The sequence below is a fragment of the Miniopterus natalensis genome, chromosome 10 (assembly GCF_054644295.1).
Source record: "Miniopterus natalensis isolate mMinNat1 chromosome 10, mMinNat1.hap1, whole genome shotgun sequence".
Lineage (NCBI taxonomy): Eukaryota > Metazoa > Chordata > Mammalia > Chiroptera > Miniopteridae > Miniopterus > Miniopterus natalensis.
Window position 1 is genome coordinate 45126442 of NC_142090.1, and position 19156 is coordinate 45145597.

A 19156-nucleotide genomic window follows, 5' to 3' on the forward strand; every position below is an offset into this window, starting at 1 on the left:
GGCAGTATCATTTTACATTCCTTTCAGCATGTATAAGAGTTCCTGTTTCTTTACACTTGTTATTGTCTGTTGTCTTGATTGTAGCAGTTCTAAGCATTATAGTGGGTAAGTGATATCTCATTGTGGTTTGAATTTGCACTTCCCTCATGACCGGTGATGTTAAGCATTTTTAGTATGTTTAGTAAGCATTTGTGAGTCTTTTTTGGTAGCATGTCTGTTCAGGTCTTTTGTCCATATTTTAGGTGGGTTGTTTGTCTTATTAAGTTGTAAGAGTTCCTTCTAGATTCTGGATAAAAGTTTGCTGGAGTTCTTTTACATTAATTCTGAATTTTCCAATATAGAGTGTACAACACTATATAGAATACATAATGAATATTTGACAAAAATGAAAAAAAAAGTAGAATCTGGTAGAAGCTTTACAATACTTGTCAATAAGATTGCTGCTAACTATAAAAACTTTTATCTCTAGTATCTGTGACAAAGTACAGAACTTAAGAAAGTTGTCAAACTTAAAGATGTTGCACACTTTTTTGGGGGGGGGAACAAAAAAAGTTTATTTTGGAAAGATTTGCCTCATGTAAACCTCATGTCAATAACTCCTCTGTCCCGTCTATGTATTTGCTCCCACCAGATAGCGTGGATCTGCCTATGCTTTCAGTTGACTTTTTTCCTTCATTGGAAACTTTTACAAAACGTGTTCCAGAGGGCACTTGGGTCACCACCAAGTGTCATACTCACTGCTCCTGCTTCCCTGTACTCCATCCCCCAGAGCCTGTTACTCATGCCTTCAGCTAAATCTCATCATCTAGTTGTATAGACCTGTGGCCTTGTGGTTTTCATCAATTCCTGCCTAGTACTTCTTCTGGATTCCTGATCCTTTGTTCACAGATTCACAGCCTGGACCCCTGGAATAACAATGATCACTACTTCCTAGATGTTGTGAAGAAAACACCAAATATCTAAACATCATCCCATCTTTTCTTCATGATAGTCTTATCCTGATGCTACAGATGAGGAACCTGAGACATGGAGAGATTTATGTAACTTGATGTATTAGTCAGTTTTGGCCTGGTTATGCTGTGGTAACAAATTTTAGTAGCTAATAACACAAATTCATGATATATACCAGCTGAGGTCTGCGATTTCACCTGGGCTCTTCCTACAAGTCATCTTTATTGTGGAATCCAGGCTGAAGGAATAGACCCCCACCTGCAAAATGCCCTCCTCATGTTAGAGTAAAAGGAACAACAAAAAATGCAATGAATCCTCTATTTGGACATGATTTTCATTACTTCTGCTCATATTTTATTGTCCAAGCAAGTCACATGGTCAACCTTGATATCAGTGGAGGGGGCACTCCTCAATAGGTTGGGCTCTGAAGGGAGGACCCAGTAGAGAGGGGCAGCTAATTTTTATTTTATTTTATTATTTTATTTTATTTTATTATTTTATTTTATTTATTTTTATTTTATTTTATTATTTTATTTTATTTATTTTATTTTATTTTATATTTTATTTTATTTTATTTAAGTTTTATTATTGTTTAAAATATTACAGATGTCCCTTTTTCTCCCCAATGACCCGTTCCACCCCATTCCTTCCCCCTCCCCAGTCCCTTTCCCCACCGTTGTCCATGTCCTTGGGTTGTGTATATATGCACATAAATTCTTTGGTTACTCTCTCCCCCTCCACCCGCCCGCCCTCCTCCATCCCTCTGACATTCATCAGTCTCATCTATGCTTCCATGTCATTGAGTCTATTCTGTTCATCAGTTTATTAAGATCTTTAGATTCCACGTATAAGAGAGATCATGTGATATTTGTCTTTCGTTGCCTGGCTTATTTCACTTAGCATAATATTCTCCAGGTCCATCCATACTGTCCCAAAGGGTACGAGATTCTTCTTCTTTACAGCTGCTTAGTATTCCATGGTGTAAATGTCCCACAGCTTTTTTATCCAGTCATCTACTGATGGGCACTTGGGCTGTTTCCAGATCTTAGCTATTGTAAACTGAAGATGTTGCACACTTTTAGACAAAGAAAAAGTGTTATAAATTTTCTGAACTTCTTTGTGATGATAAGTGGTTAACAGTAGTATGCTATATAGCAGATATTTTGGAAAAAAATATATAATCATAATTAATCTGTCTCTTCAAAGTAAAGGTGTCATTTTTAGCAATGAGAGCACAAAGATTTAAAAGGTAAACATATGGAAATGTTTAAACATATGGAATTTCAAGGATAAACATGAAAATGTTTAATTTTTCTTCTTCATAAATAGTGTCACCTCTAAGAAAAGTCTCACATCGTTTCAAAACTGTTTCAAAAATCAAACAAAAAACTTTAGTAGGAACCACTTGATAAAAATGCATCATCCAATTAGTTTGCAAGAACAATTTAATGACATGAAGAGAGATAGAAATGCAATAGATGAATTTCAATAAAAATTTTTGCATAATTAATGAGCAAGTAAAAAAATCCCTGAACATCATGTTTAGGAATTGCAATCAATGAAACCCTTCCTTATATGATATACGTATTGTTGTGAGGTATATATTTCAGCCATCAGAGCAATTAAATGCATGCACTTAAAAATGAGTGATACCTTCAAATTGCTATATCACAAAGTAAGAAACTAAGATTTAAAAAAATAAAGAAGCATATTTAATCACATTGCTACCACTGGTGGCAAAAAAGAACTGATGGGGGTATACTATCAAAAAGATTAGAAGTACCCACTGGTTAGGAGTAGCAACTGGGTTTGAGTACTGAATAAGCCATAATGATCATCTCTCTGATGATCAATTTCTTTCTCTGAAAATAAATAATACTATGCAATAAACTGTATTATGTCACTATTATGTTAACAAGTATTATAATAACCATGTTATATTAATAGTTATTATAACAATGTCATATAACTATATAATAATAATATAACGCAAGTCATTTATGTAACTTTAAAATATTACAGCAGCTTCATTAAAATATTTTTTTAACTTGTTGCATCTAATTTTAATAATATATTTTATTTAACCTTATATCTCCAAAATATTATCCTTTCAATATGTGGCATGGTCACATTTCAAGTGATCAGTAGCTACATGTAGCTAGGGGCTGGTGCAGGTCTAGAATAGAATGAACATGTATAATAGCTATTATTTGAGATTTTTATTACTACTATAATTCTCAAAACAACAGACATCCTCACATTCAATGGAAATCCAAAATATATTACTAAATTAAATATCATAGCATTATCTTTGCTATGTCTTTTCTAGAATCTTGGAAATGGCCTTATTTTTGTTGTTTGAAAATCATAAGGAATCCAGTTGACCTTATGAGATTGAATCATAGGCCATGGGATCAGTCTATAAATAATCACATATTTTATAGTTACCCAAAACATGAAATGAACACAGGAGGAAATGTACACTTAGGCTTAGAAATTCAATTAAAAAAACAGACTTTGTTGAAGTGAACTTTCAAAATAGAGAAAAATATAAAAAAAAAATATTCAGCAATCCATTCAAGGAGCCACTGATTGACAATACTTTTATGCTCTAGTAAATCCAGAATATGTCCTACCATAAAGAGTACAAGTGTGTACTATATCTTGGGTGGAGAGGAATGATGACAATAAGAAAATAAATCTAATCTGGAAGTAAAATTATCCAAGTCTAATGCCTTTTAGTAAATGAACATTTAAAAATATTATGGAAAACACTTAATCCCTTTTTTCCATTCATTTTCATTTTAAAATGTTTACTTTTCCTTTACTTTAATGTTGTTGTGCCACTAAATAAGGGAGTCACATCTTTAACAAAAAAGACATTTCTCAGATGCAAACAAAACAATAAGCACTTAACATACTTAATAAATAGTTGATACTATATTAATAAATTACTTATTAATTAATTAATTGAGTAAATACCTAATAAATCATATTAGTGAGTATGTGAAAAATATTGATGGGTTTTAAAAATTATTTGTCTATGTAACTGATCAGCAACTGAAATCTAAACTTACAAAATAGCTTTCTGAGGTTAAGGTTATCTCAAATGTGATTTATTAGCATTAGTCTGAAATTTTAGGACCGAATTTGCCTTTAATTACCTTTCAAGTCTATTTGCACAGTAGTCTGATTTACAAAGATTCACATCCTCAATTTGCATTACATACAGAACAGAACTCTACAGATTCAATCAAGAATTCTCACAGAGTACGTATAAATATGCCATCATAAAATGGAACCTGGGACACTGATTGATCTTGTATTTAAGTTCACTCCTTTTCATAAAAACTAAAATAGCCCATTTACACTGAAACCAATTCATTCACTGTAAAGTGGTTCTTACGCTTTTTTGAATCCTCGACCCCTTTCAAAGGTGAAAGCTATGCATCCCCTCTCCGGAAAAATTCACATATGCAAAAGTTTTTGCATGCAATTCCATAGTGTATCTTCTGGTCCTCTGACCTCAGGTTAACCTATTGCTGTCATGGAAAGTAGGTCACAGGCAAATATTCCATAGTTCTTGGTGGCCAAAAAGTAATCACACACACATGAAACTGCTTCCCCGTTTTATGCAGTAGCCCTATTATACTGATTTAAGGATGGTAGGGTGAAAGTGGACCAATCAAAAGCAGTTAGTCCTCTGTAACCATTGAATAAGTTGGTCCATAGTATCTACAACTAAGATCTTTCTAGATCTTAAAAAGGATGAGTTAATATACATGTTATAGAAAATCATATCTCCTATTTACTAAGCATTTAAAGGAAAACATATATAAATCAGTTAGAAATGCTTTAAATTATTATACATAGATATTTTCATCCATTGATTCAACAGTGCTATCAAACATCTATGGGCCTGGCACTGGCCAGAAACCCATGAAGAACCAAGGGTCTTATAGTCCAGTGAGGGAGACACTAATAAATAGCAGTCACAAAATAAAAGGATACATGCTAAACTAGGCTTAAGGTCAAGGAGACCTGAGGAGAGACCCAGCTTTCAGGGAAGGTTTTAAGCAAAGCTGAAGGTAAAGCTGCATGCATCCAGGATGAGAAGAGAGCAGGACTTGGAAGAGAACAGGCGTGGGCAGAGGAGGAGGAGTTTTCCAAGGAAAAGGAAAAGCAGCACCTCATAAATGCACTGCCAGGAATGTAAGGCATGAATGTTTTAAGAAGAAGGCATGAGTCAACTGTGTAAAACACTGCTGAGGGAGTCTTTCAGTTCTAGACAAGATGGCAAACCAAACCTGGTTGTTGACTTCCTTCCCCAAAATCAACAATGGAGAAACTACAGAAGCCAGAGGATGCATAGACAGAAAGTACAGTAACATAAAAACAGAGGAGCACCTGGGAAGGCCAAAGACTGTCATGAATCAGCAAGGTAAAGAACAGTCTGGTGCAATGGGAGAACAGGCTGAGGCAGAGCTTTTAAATGCTGCATTAGTGTCCACCCAGCACTGCCACAGAAGATCACAAAAATGGCAGCGATAATCTGTTCTCATGGTACAATTATCAGACAGCCCAAAGCCCAGTGGGGCAGGGAGCTGGACTAAGGCACTGAGGCTGACTGAGTTCTAGGACATTTATTCCTCCATCTCTTCTCCCCTTCAAATCTCCAGGACCAGAAGACCATAGCCAAGGAGAAAGATGTGATAGTGAAATGTAAGACATGAAAAAGCTCTAAAGCCTGGCAGAAAGGAAGAGCTTAACATCCCCAAAGGGGTAATAGTCTGAATGAAATCATATCTCTCAATAGAAAGATTAGACACAAAAGTTAGTATTGGCAATATTTTAAAACATTGAAGGGGAAAACTTTGAACTTACAATTTTATGCCCAACAAATTATTATATACGTGTGATGGTGAAATAAATATACTCTCTCCAGCTTTTAAGGTCTCAGAAACTTTGCCACACAGCCTAGTTTGGAAACATTAGAGGAAGTGCTTAAAGGAGACAAGAAATAAATTCAGGAGAATACTGCAAGAGACACAGGGCAAAGGATGATCAAAGAAATTCAATAAGTGTGTCTCCTTTAAAAAAATCAAGGACCAAAGAAACAGAAAAAATGTCTCAAAACAATTTAGCTCTGAATCCTGGGTGATGTCTAGAGGGTGTGGGGCACAGAAGCTAAAAAAATGAGAAAGTCTCACTGGGGAAACATGTAGAAGATGCTAAATTAGGAATTCAATGACAATGAATAAAATAAGAATGGCACAGTTATGGCAGAGAGACCAAAAGAAAGTCTAAGAAGTGTCCACCGAAGGAGGCTGTTCTTGATACGATGATGAATTGAAGAAATTGGTCAGAACTAAACCAGAAGCAGTAGATTGAGTAGTGAGTGAGAGATGTAGAAACAGACAGCAAATATAGTAAATTCTTTAAAAATTGTCTCTAATGGAAAAGAAGAGGAAATCACACACATAAAATATTGGGGTTGTGGGAGGGCTTCTCTGATGGGAAAGAATTGAGCATTTTTATTTATTTTATCATCATGAAGTAGATTTCAGATGGTTTTGAAATACATACAATCTAAATGAGCAAATTAGGAAAAGGGGGATGTGAAGGTGGGGAAAATAAAGTCCTGGGATGTACAAGAATGCATGCTTTATACACTTGCAAAGATGGGCTGGAGGAGGGTGCTGGGCTTCCTAGCAGCCAATTCAAAGACAGAGAACACTTCTCTTAAAAATAAACCCACATAAACATGAACTTTTTTTAGAACCCCAGTCTGCATTCACATGGGATGCTGCAGCAGGACCTGGGGGACCTGGCCAAGTCTTTTCTTGGGCCATTATTTTTCACTCTGCTGTCCTCATCACCTTCCACAGAGAACAGACATCTCCTGAGTGAGAGATAATTATTCCAACTTGAAAGCGGACAGGATAAACACTGGAGGGATGTTTTCTGAAAACCAGATTTTAAAAAATATAACTTAAATTTAGTTTTTTTTTAATCTTGTTTCCATTGTTTCTTTTATTCCTCCATGTTTTCTAAATGACTGTGCATCACAGTCAGTTGCTGTGGAAGCCCTGCCGGGAGCAATGGGCAGCGCCTCTGAGGAGCCACCGAGCCAGCTCTCCTTGACTCTGTCCTTCCGTATCTAAGTAGACACAGTACTTGTCTTTAAAGAATGGTCCGAGTATCAACAGGCACATTGCTTTTCATAAACCTCATGTCCACCCCAGTCACTCTTTTTGTTTCTTTCCTGGATTAGACATCAAAGTCTTCCTGTATTATTCTTTCTTGATCTGTCCAGTCATGTCTCCAATTCATCATGCCCCGTCTGAGGAATATAGCATTGGGTGATTTTATTGTGTAAGTATCACAGAGTGTGCTTACACAAACCCAGATGGTACAGCCTACCATACGCCTAAGCTATATGGTGTAGCCTATTGCTCTAGGCTACAAATCTGTACCGCACGTTGTTGCACTGAATACTATAGGCAATTATAACACAATGGTAAGTATTTGTGTTTCTAAACATAGAAAAGCTACAGTAGAAATACAGTTTAAAAATAAAAAATGGAACACATGTATAGGACACTTACCTTGAGTGGAGCTTGCAGAACTTCCTCTGGGTGAGTCAGTGAGTGAGTGGTGACTGAGTGTGAAGACCTAGGACATACTGTCTACTACTGTAGACTTTGTAAACACTGTGCACTTAGGCCACACTAAATTTACTTAAAAATAGTTTTCTTTCCTCAATGACAAATTAACTTTAGTTTACAATAACTTTTTTACTTTATTAATTTTTTATTCTTTTTAACTTTTCAACTCTTTTTTAAGGAGTTAGCTTAAAACATAAACACGTACAGCTATACAAAATATTTTACTTCTTTATATCCTTATTTTATAAGCTTTTTTCTATTTAAAAAATTTACTGTTTAAACGCTTTTGTTAAAAACTAAAACACAAAAACACATATTAGCCTAGGCACATACAAGGTCAGGATCATCAATATCACTGTCTTCCACCTCCACTTTTGTCCCACTGGAAACTTTTAGGGGTATATAACACATGGGGAGCTGTCCTCTCCTATGACAAAGCCTTCTTCTGGAACACCTCCTGAAGGACCTGCCTGAGGCTCCTTTTGAGGAGGTGTCACTCTTTTTAGAAATATGTCCATGGTGGTTTGCTTGATTTGTTTTGTTTTTTTCATCATAAATATGCTTGTAAGTGGATAATGCACCATGAACAGTACTCTCTACCAAGGAAAACCTTTAGGTATTGAGGTCCATGTCTTCAAAAAAATTTTAAGGAGCTTGTTGAGGTCTATAAAGGCTTCTGCTAAACCCTTCACTGTGAGTTTTCTTGGGGGTTCTTGTTGTTCTTCTCCTGCAGTTTCCTTTTCTCCTGCTTTTTTCTCAGTTCTTATTCCTGTTTCAACAACTTCTCATTAATCAGTTCCTCAGGCACCATCTCTAGAGCTTCTCAATGTCGTCCTCATTCCCACGCAGGTTAAAGTTGTTTGCCATTTCAACCACAGCCTTGTTGATTTTTGCCACCTTTGCATCACTACGTGATAGGTATTTTTCAGCTCCATTATAGTCTTATATACAGTCCATCCTATATGTAATCCATCACTGACTGAAAAGTCATTATGTGGCACTTAACCTTACATATATTTCATTTAAGCTTCAAAACAATCTTGTTTTGTATTATTGCCCTATCTTTATAGATAAGGAAAAGTAAAATCAAAGTAATTTGCCTGAATTGCACTGCTTAAGCCCAAGCAGCAGTGCTGAGATTCCAGCCTTCTTTGTAAGAAATAAGTAATGACAGAGTAAGTGTGTATCTCTGAATCTTTAAACGGCTATTGCTCTGCTCTGGTATTTTCTATGCTATTTTTTTGTGTGTGTTGTTTTTTTGGTTTACGTAACATCAGGGATGGTTAACTCCTAGCTGGGAGAGCAAATCTATTTCAGGGTGCCTAGCAGGACTGTGAAGGGAAATGCCCACCCCTTGGCTGTTTAAAGCTTAGGGAAGAAGACTCGGAGCACATTGATAGAATAGCGGCTGACAAGATTTCTATAGGAAAGAGTGAAGCCTTGTCCCACTTTTGAGCAATATAGAACATGAAGTATTTAAATATGTATGCCTGTATAAAAATAATCTAAACTTCTGTTTTTAAATAGGGTATATTGCCTTTGGGGGGGTAATTTTTAAATGCTTGTCCACCAGCAACTTCATCAACAAAAGGATATAGATCTGAATAAAATGAGAAATACTTGGGTTTGAGGTAGATATTTTAGTACTGTATGAAGCTCTGTGAAGATCTGATTAAATACAAATTCTAGATTCAACATTAATCAGACAATATAATCAAGACAACAATTGTTACTATGTCAACTACACATAGGTAGATATTAGACAGTGACTGTGCTAAATTGTTAAACCTAAAAAGCAAGTGCCTACTTTTGTTACCTCCCATGTCATAAAGAAGATCCAATTGTTTTCACCCTGGCCAGGTGACTTCATTGGTTGGAGTGTCATCTTGTGCACCAAAAGGTGGTAGGCTCAATTTCTGGTCAGGGCACATGAGCAGGTTGCAGGTTTGATCCCCAGTCAAGGCTCATGCCAGAGGCAACTGATTGATGTTTTTCTCTCTCTCTTTTTCTCTCTAAAATAAATTATTTTAATTTTTTTAAAAAGAAGATTCAACTCTTCTCATCTCTGAAAAACAGGATATTAAGTACCAGAAAATTTATTTAGCTGATAGCATAAGTTCTTGGATATGGTGAAACAATTTAATTAATGATTATTTTATGAACATATTTTCACATGAATAATTGTTCTGTAGTCTCTCCTAAGTGAGGAAAACTTGGTGGTGTGGGACACACTAATGGGTTATGTATGTAGATTTTAACATAATTGTGGACAGACATCTACAAAGTGGTCATCATTTAGGGTGCTGTTGTCAAGGGTTGGTATGATATGACTGCAGTTCTAAGTTGTTAAATGACCACTTAAAAACTAAGTGAGAAAGGTGGAATGTTACCATTACCTACCTGATACATTGTGACACTAAGGTATTACCTACTTTATTGGGATAGCACTTTCCATCCATTTGAATTAGACAAGCTCTATCCTGACATATGTTATATAATCAGTGTTCATATTTTCAAGAAGCAATCAGGACTGCTGGTGATAGTTCTCATTCCTGATGCTCATCACAGGGAAAACTGATACATGAGGTGTTTCAAGTTGTGATTTTTGAACTGAACAATACAAGCTACTTTGTACACGACCCTGAGTATAAGAATGTCAAGTACCTGAAGACCTAGACAATTTGAATTTGAAATAGGGTTTAGAAATTTAGACTCCACACAAGCCACTGGTCTGCTTATAACTCTAGAAGAAGACAGCAAAAAGTCTTAACTTTCAGCAAAGAAAAGTATTAATGTGGACCAAATGAGCCAGGGAACAAATCAGGCTGCATCAGTACAAAGCTAAATCATAGAATGTCTTTTTAAATATGTGGTTTGCTTCTTTCAAATTTGCACAGTAATTTAAACTACATGTTGACAAAACATTTTCAAGCTAAGACCCTGCCAGGTGTGCTTTGAAAAATTGTCTGACACTAACACCACCCACTTTTATATAAGTAATTAATAGATTAAAAAGAATAATTGCTTCCTTCAGGAAGCAGAAGGGAAGCTCTATGATTGTTTCACCTGTTAATTTCTCTACAGACCCTTCTACTTAGATAATTTAGTGTAGGCTGGAATAGGTTTTGGAATAATATTTTACTCATCCACAAAGCCAGCTTTTCAAGTTCACAGAAGTTTCATTTGAAAACTGGACTGATCTTGAAGATATTAAAGGATAGTGCATGTTTTTTCTCTCTTCCTCCCTCCTTCCACCTTGTCTTCCATACTTCCATAAACATTACTGATTGTTGACAATGGACAAGTCTCTGTTGGACTTGATTAGACTCTGAGCACCTTGAGGTACGATGTCTTTGAAATCCCTAGAACTTAGCACAGTACACGGAACACATTAGATACTCTATAACTGTTTACTAATTACTCACTAATTCAATTTTGTTCAATAAACATCTCTGAATGTTTATTATGTGTCACACACTGAGCTTGGGGTGGTTGGGGGGACAGTGAGAGGAATGAATAATATACAGTTCCTCTTCTCTCTTCTCCTAGTAGAAGAGAAAGACCATGGCAGATAGTTATAAAGCAGTGACATTCACCAAAAAGTATTTTTTGACCCACTAGTGTTAATGAAAGCATGAGGTTGGTCCAAAGAATGAACTATGTCTTAGTGAAATAAAATTTTTATTAAAGCATATATAAGGTAGAGACCTATCAGGGCAAAGTTACACCTGGCACACATCTTTTTAAATCCTCTAATCTGCTCTAAAGTTGGTAAATATTGATTTCATTTTTTTTTAAGAGCTTCATTATGTTTTGGAACATAGTGTAGAACACAAGAATAAAAATTTCACATATAGTGCTAGCTGGTTTTGCTCAGTGGTTAGAGTATTGGCCCATGGACTGAAGGGTCTCGGGCTCGATTCTGGTCAAGGGCACCTACCTCGGTTGCAGGCTCAATCTCCTGCCCTAGTCGGGATGGGTGGGGGAGGCAACCAATCAATGTGTCTCTCTCACTTTGATATTTCTTTCTCTCTCTCTTTCCCTTCCACTCTCTCTCTGAAAAACAATACAAAAAAATATCTTCCCTTGCATGAGGATTAAAAAAAATTCACATATAATATTTCAATCCTAAACAAGTGAGAAAAATTAAAATTAAAATCCCACCATAACTAACAGAAAATGCTTAAATGGTCAGTGTAGAAAATGCCATGCCAACAAACTAGAAGATATCCTAATGCCACACTGTATTAGTGGTGGAAGGACGACATTTTACACTACTCTGTGGGTGTTAAGCTACAACTTTGCCATTGTGAACAGAAGTAATAGGTAGTGTTGACAAAACAACAGTTCAAATGACACAGAAGCTTCCTTGAAATTTATCTTTTATGTATAAGGTTATTTTAAGAGTATTCAGCCCAACACAAGGGAGAGCTGGGAAAGGATAAGAACCTATCTATTTTGTAAGTAAAAGGTAAAATGCAAAAATGAAAGAAATATTTCATTTACACTTCTCTATCTCAAAGCTCCAGAAAAACTTCCTAGGAAATAATTTCACCAAATCATCTCCTCCTAGAGTTAAGAGGACCCCCCAGGTATTCCTAACTGTAAAAATATATAATTTCATCACTAAAAATAAAGATTAGCAATATAATTAATCACCTACAGATGTGATATTAGAACTAAGAAGTTGGATCCCTAAGAAAAGTATTTCAGCTGAACTGTTTTTTCCTTGTTTTTTTCCATTTCTTGTCCCTCCTTTCCTCTTAGGTGACAATAGGAAATAACCACAGTTTTCTGTCTAATCATCATCATAATAGTGATAATAACATCTAACATTTATTGAGCACTTAGTATGTGCCAGAACTTGCTCAGAAAAATTAAAGATCACAACGCTACCACATGTTGGAATAAACACTGTAAATGAAATAATTAATAAATAATAAACAAGAATAAACTGTGTTTTTCGTACTCACAACCATAAACCTACTTTTGCCAACCCTGGTATATAGAGTTCAGTACTATCCATGGTTTCAGGCACCCACTGCGGGGTCTTCGAACATATCCCCCATGGATAAGAGGGGACTACTATATCAAAAACTGGACATGACCCTCCAAAATCCCAGTTTCAAGCATCCCCACTCTCCAATCCCATATCTGCTTTCTATCCCAGCCCCTCTGCTACCTGACTCCAAGATACCTTTCCCCTTATTGGACCCTGCAGTCTATTGGCTGTACACGTTTCACTGCCCCTCATCTACTTCATGTCTTTGTTCCCACTTCCCCAGCTCAAATTCTATGCTCTAGTTCAGGACTTTTCGCCCTCAGCACTACTGGCATTTTGGGCTGGATAATTTTTTGTGGTATAGGCTGTCTTCCACACAGCAGGCTTTCAGCAACATCCCTGACCTCTACTCACTTGGACAGCTTTTACCCACCAGATGTCAATAGCTTCTCCCCAACCAGTCGTGACAACCAAAAACATCACCCGACCTGGCTGGTTGACCTTTTAGATTAAGCAATATTTGCCTTTCTTGTTGGGGGACACAATGTATTTATTTAGTCAGCCTATACTTCCATTATGTATCTTTCTTTGGCCTTACATAGCCTGCCTGTAATGGAAAGCTGTGAGCATTGTGAAATGAGTTGAAAGTCTGCCTAGTTCTGGTTTGGATCCTGGAAGAGCTCTTCTGTGCCTCAGTGGAAGGCCTGTCTTCTTTCTGTACCTTCGTCCAGCAGCACTTCTTTGAAGTACAGAAGACAGTTTTCTCACTCCCTAGTGAAAGTACCTTGAGCCAAGTGGGGCTCTGCTCTCTCCCACACAGCAAGTGCCTATCAAGAGACAGCTAAATCAGAAAACCAATTTCACTATAATAATAGCAGTAAATCACATACTTGGTAGTTAGTTTTAAGAAACTTAATATGAAAAACACCATAAACCACAGTCTGTCTCCCACTTTTAAAAAAAAATGATCGTCATTGTTGAAAGTATTATAGATGTCCTCATTGTGGCCCCCTGCACCCCCCCCCCCCGCAACCCCCCCACCCCTCCCACAGGCATTCATGGCACTATTTATTGTCTGTGTCCATCGGTTTTGCATATATGCATATAAGTTCTTTGATTAAGCCCCCCACACCCCTTCCCTCTGAAATTCCTCAGTCTGTTCCATGCTTCCATGTCTTTGGATCTATTTTGTTCATTAGATTCCACATATAAGTGAGATCATGTGATACTTGTCTTTCTCTGACTGGTTTATTTCGCTTAGCACAGTACTTTCCAGGTCCCTCCATGCTGTCTCAAAGGTCACTAATCATCAGAGAGATGGAAATTAAAACCACAATGAGGTATCACCTCACACCTGCCAGAATGGCTGCCATCAACAAATCAACAAATGACATGTGCTGGCAAGGGTGTGGAGAAAGGGGAACCCTTGTATGTGGCTGGTGGGAATGCAGACTGGTGTAGCCACTATGGAAAACAGTATGGATGTTCCTCAAAAAATTAAAAATGGAGCTGTCTTTTGACCCAGTGATCCCACTTCTATGAATATATCCTAAGAATCCCAAAGCACCCAACAGAAAGAATATATGCACCCTTATGTTCATAGCAGCCTTACTTACAATATCTAAGGTCTGGAAACAGCCCAAGTGCCCATCAATAAATAAGTGGATAAAAAAGCTGTGGGGAATCTACACCATGGGATACTATGCGGCTATAAAAAAGAAGGATCTCTTGCGTCTCCCCACCTCCCTTTTTATGGGAGAGAAGCATTCTTCCCCATTTATTTTTCTCTTCCAGGGCTTTAAGCTTTGTCCACTGCTGACAGCCATCATCTCTCTGGTTTCCCTGGCTGAGCCTCTCCAATACCCAGTGAAGGCGGCACGTCCTCTAATTTAAGACACCAGGGGAAAAACTCATCTTTAGGCTTCTTCCCAAGAAGACTTTTAAGTGGGTCTTTTCCTTCTGACCCTTAACTCTATGATATCTTTTCATAAAATCAGCTGCTAACAGGTGACCATCTGCAGCATGCCATGTTTTCTCCTGTCACGACACCTTTTATCTGGTGAGGACTCACTTCCACCTTTTCTCTTCTCTACCTTCACCCAAATCTGACCTACATGTTATCTTTCTTCCTTATGTCTACAAGGGCAAAGCCATCCTTGCTCACTAGTCCTTACAGACTCCAGTTACATTTAAAACTCAGAGCATTTTCCTTTATGAAAACTTTCAGTGAAAAGTCCCTTTCTAATTCTATTCGTTCTCACGTCCTCCAGGGTCTTATTTCATTAATTATGTATTTCTATTTTGTATAAATTGACTATGTTTACTGTTGCCTCTCTCTGTCAGTTTCCCTTATCTTTCGAACGATATACAATAACTGCAAGTGCCTCAGTCTGCCTATGGGTCAGTTGGCCCATCTCTCTCAGTCCTTTCAACTCCAAGTATCCGAAAGTGCAGGCCACATGAATTCTCTTCCCTGCCCCAAACCTGATTATTCTTCAATCCTGTCAACTTGGTTTAAATCTACTTCTCTACAAAATCCACCCTCTGGAAGGCAACCAGTAACCATCTAAAACTTAAATACACTCTTTCTTCAATTTTCACCTTCCTCCATCCTTACGTGGAATTTTAAGTTACTACCACCTCTCAATCTCTCAGCTCCTCTTTTCTTTTTTGACAAGCCTTTTTGTTGCCTACCTGTTTGCCTGTCTTGTCCCTTTGTTAAATACCAGGCAGAGGACAGTCATAGCTGTTGTATGTCCCTGCTCGTCCACTCCATCTAAAAGGCAGGGCACTTTGGGCACTTTGTTGACCACTGTGCTGGCAGGTTGGGCCCCGCTACTAGTGTGGCCCTTTGGTTCTCTCTCCCTTCTGTGTAGCAAAAGCAAGAAGGCCTGGCTACAACTCCTAGAATAAGGTCCAGAAAAGTGCTTTCATCTTGCTTTGCTTCTGGGCTCCTAAGGTTTATCCAGCCTAGGCAGATGGGGTCTTCGGCATGGCTGAGTCTGGGCCCCTAGGACTCTTCCTGGGATTGGAGCCAAAACTCTCCTCTAGTAAGTATGTCTCTGCCTTCCTTCGCCTTCCCTAAACTTTGTTTTTCACTTGGAGTCTGGGGATGAACATAAACTTGTCATGACCAGGGTATTTCTGGGTGCCCACGTTCCGTCGACCATATTTTCACCCCATCATTACACAGATAGAACTGTTAGTTCTTTGTATCTATATATGTGTTTTTAGTGGCATACAATCAATCCTCCAGTCACAGATCTGAAACATGACATGCCGTTCACTTTTTCCTTCACCCCACATTCTCTAGGCCACTCAATTCTCTTCACTCACATTAGTGATGTCTTTAAAATTCACAATTGTTCTATATCAATCTCTCAACTATATTTCAAGTTTTCATTATCTTACCAATGATAATTTATCTCTTTAACTGACTCCTGAACTCCAGTATCCCTTTCCAGGAAATCCTACGTAATGCCACTAGATCCCTTCCACAGCAACACTGAACCTATCACTCTGCTGCTCAGGACACCAGCTGTGCTCTCGTTCCTACTAAGTGAAGTTCAAACTAACTCACCTGACATTTAACCACCCTCCAGTTTCTCATCAGTATACCTCTTTTATCTTTTATCAATATCCAACTTGCATTCTAAATTGCAACCAAACTGGATCTTCTGGTTTTACTGTGTGAGACAATTTTCTCACACATGGTAAAGAGCTTGGACTCTAGAGTCAGACAAACAAGGATTCAAGCTATGAATTCCACTGCTTGTAGCTGTGTAACGTTGGGAAAATTACACAGCCTCTCTGCACTATAGTGCATCATCAATAAAATGAAAACAATAATGGATTTAAACAGATAATGCATGTGCAGTGCAGAGTTAACACATGGTCTGCTATGCAGAAATGCCAAGTGCAAACTACATGTGGAAAATATTTATTCTTTTGAAAGATCAACTAGTGCAAATCAAATGAACCTTAAGGTATCATTTTATACCTATTTTACTAATTAAATACAAAGAAATTTTAAATTACTTGATACTGAGATTATGATGAAATAGGCACATGTGTGTACTATCTATGAAGTTGTAAATTGAGAAATACTTTTGAAACAAAACCTGTGAATGTGTAGTTGGAGTCATAAAGGCTTTCATAGTTCTAAGACATGACTCAACAGAAGTAAAGCTTATAGGCACACGTATGTCACCATGCAAAATAATAGCAATGTGGATGTTATTCTAACTGTCCAATGAAAATAGGAAAAGCTTTTTAGTAGTGGTATCAACATAGTGGTAGATTTTATAGCCCTTAAAAATTTATAATTATAAAGTCCATTATTTTGGACATTGATACTCTTTTTGGTTGCCTGGCATCTGAGCTCCTTCCTATGCTGGGGGAGTCCCATACCTCGTGAGTTTAAGTGAGAGGCTACAGAAGCAGAAAATATCAGATCTTTATTTCCCCAGCCTTACCTGAAGCTAGTCCATGGGCACATGCCCTAGGAGTCACTGCTCAGCAGCTCCTGCCATGATTGAAAGAGGAGCTGGTGATTGAGAAAGAGGGGCCAGGGATGGTTTCCTTTTGGAGATAGCAGTGGATGGAGGGGAAGGGGGCAGCAAGTAGGTGATATGGTGATATGGTGGTGGGTGGTGTGTTAGATTGCTAGGACTGTCGTAACAAAGTACCAGAAGTTAGATGGCTTAAAAAAAGATAAATTTATTATCTCATGGCTCTGGAAGCTAAAGGTCCAAAATCAAAGTGTCAGTAGGGCCATGTTTTCTCTGAAACCTGTAAGGAAAAATCATTCTTTTCCTCTTCTAGCTTCTACTGTCTGCTGTCAATCCTTGGCATTCCTTTGCTTGTAGCTGCAATACTCCACTGCCTTTGTCATCACAAAGCTGGCTCCTCATGCGTCTCTCTTCTCTGATAAGGAGACTACTTATATTGGATTAAGGGTCCACCCTACTCCAGTATGACCTCATTTAATTACATCTGCAACTATTTCAAAATGAGGTCACATTCTGGGGTATCTCAGGTGGTACTTACTGACCCATGGCAGTGTATCCTCAGTGCTAGCTGCAATGTCTAGGGCTTGGTGGCAGTGGTGGAACATCCTTACGCTTTATGCTCGTGACTGACCCAGACCTTGTTTGGGGGTCTCTAGCCAACTACAGCCCTCCTGGAAATTCTAGAAACTACCTAATGTCCTTTAATAATTCTTTTTCTACTTAAATTGGCTATATTTCTGTTGTTTTCCAACAATAATACTATACAACTATTTAAAAGTATAAAAATATTTATGTATCTATGGGTTTTGATAAATGTATAATGACATATATCCACCCTTATTACGCAGAATAGTTTCTCTGCCTTAAAAATCCCTGCACTCCACCTGTCAATGTCTCCCTTCCCCCTAATCCCTGGTAACCACTTTTACTGTCTCCATAGTTTTACCTTTTCCAGGATGTCATATAGTTGGCATCATACAGCATGTAGCCTTTTCAGATTGGCTTCTTTACTTAAGAAATATGCATTTACCTTTCCTCTATGTCTTTTCTAAGCTTGAGAGCTCATTTCTTTTTATCACTGAATAATATTCTATTATCTGGAGGTACCATAATTTATCTATTCATCTATTGAAGGGCAAATGTACAGCACAAAGAGTAAACCCCAATGAATAATGTGGACTTAATTCATAACAATGTATCAGTATTAGACCACCAATTTTAACAAATGTGCCCCACTAATGCAAGATGTTAACAGAAGAGACTGTGTGGGAGGAAGGTTGGGGGTGTAATAACTGTTCCCAAAACAATCTATTAATTAAAAAATACATTTATGTGAAAAGTAACAGTTAAAAAATATACTTATGGGTCACATTAAATGAAAAAGACTAAAAAATGGGATGTGTTCTATGATTGCAGGCATGTAAAAATATATACTTAGGGAACCAAGAACTGGAAACTAACATTAGGAAAATATTGTGTAAGGGCTGGGGTGAGGGAATAGCTGCGATTTACTATTTTTTAAAATTGTCTTTCATATTATTATATAGCTTTTTTAATTTTCAAAAATTCCACAAGTAACGGGAAGGAAAGAATGACCCAAGGCCTGTCTCCCATATGAGAATATAATTTATTATTTTCTTAGTAAGAATTTCAAAATAGTACTTAGGGATAGACAATCCATCTAACACTTTGGTATTAAGAAAAAAAATATGGAGGATTAAAGATGGAGCCAGATTGGAAGCTACACTGATGCTCTCCTAGGACCAAACTGGAATTACAACTAAAATATAGGAAAACCATCCTGAATAATGAACTGAAACTGAAGGCTCACTGGAGAAAACCCTCATAACCAAGGAGGAAAAGTGGAGGCCACACAGAGACTGGTAGGAAGTGCGGAGGCAAGAGAGGACTGGCTGGGCTCCCACAGGCAGCAGCTGAAGGCCCAGAGGGAGATCTCAGCTGTGGAGGGTTCTCATTAGGACTCTGGGACCTAAACCCCAGGCTGGGCTTCCCAGCCCAGAGCA

General features: G+C 37.6%; 1 protein-coding gene across 1 annotated transcript in view; it reads right to left on the minus strand.

Moving 5' to 3' along the window:
* LHFPL3 (LHFPL tetraspan subfamily member 3) overlaps positions 1 to 19156 on the minus strand; it is a 560968-nt gene that overhangs the window by 453694 nt on the left and 88118 nt on the right. The gene's annotated exons all lie outside the window — the stretch shown is intronic.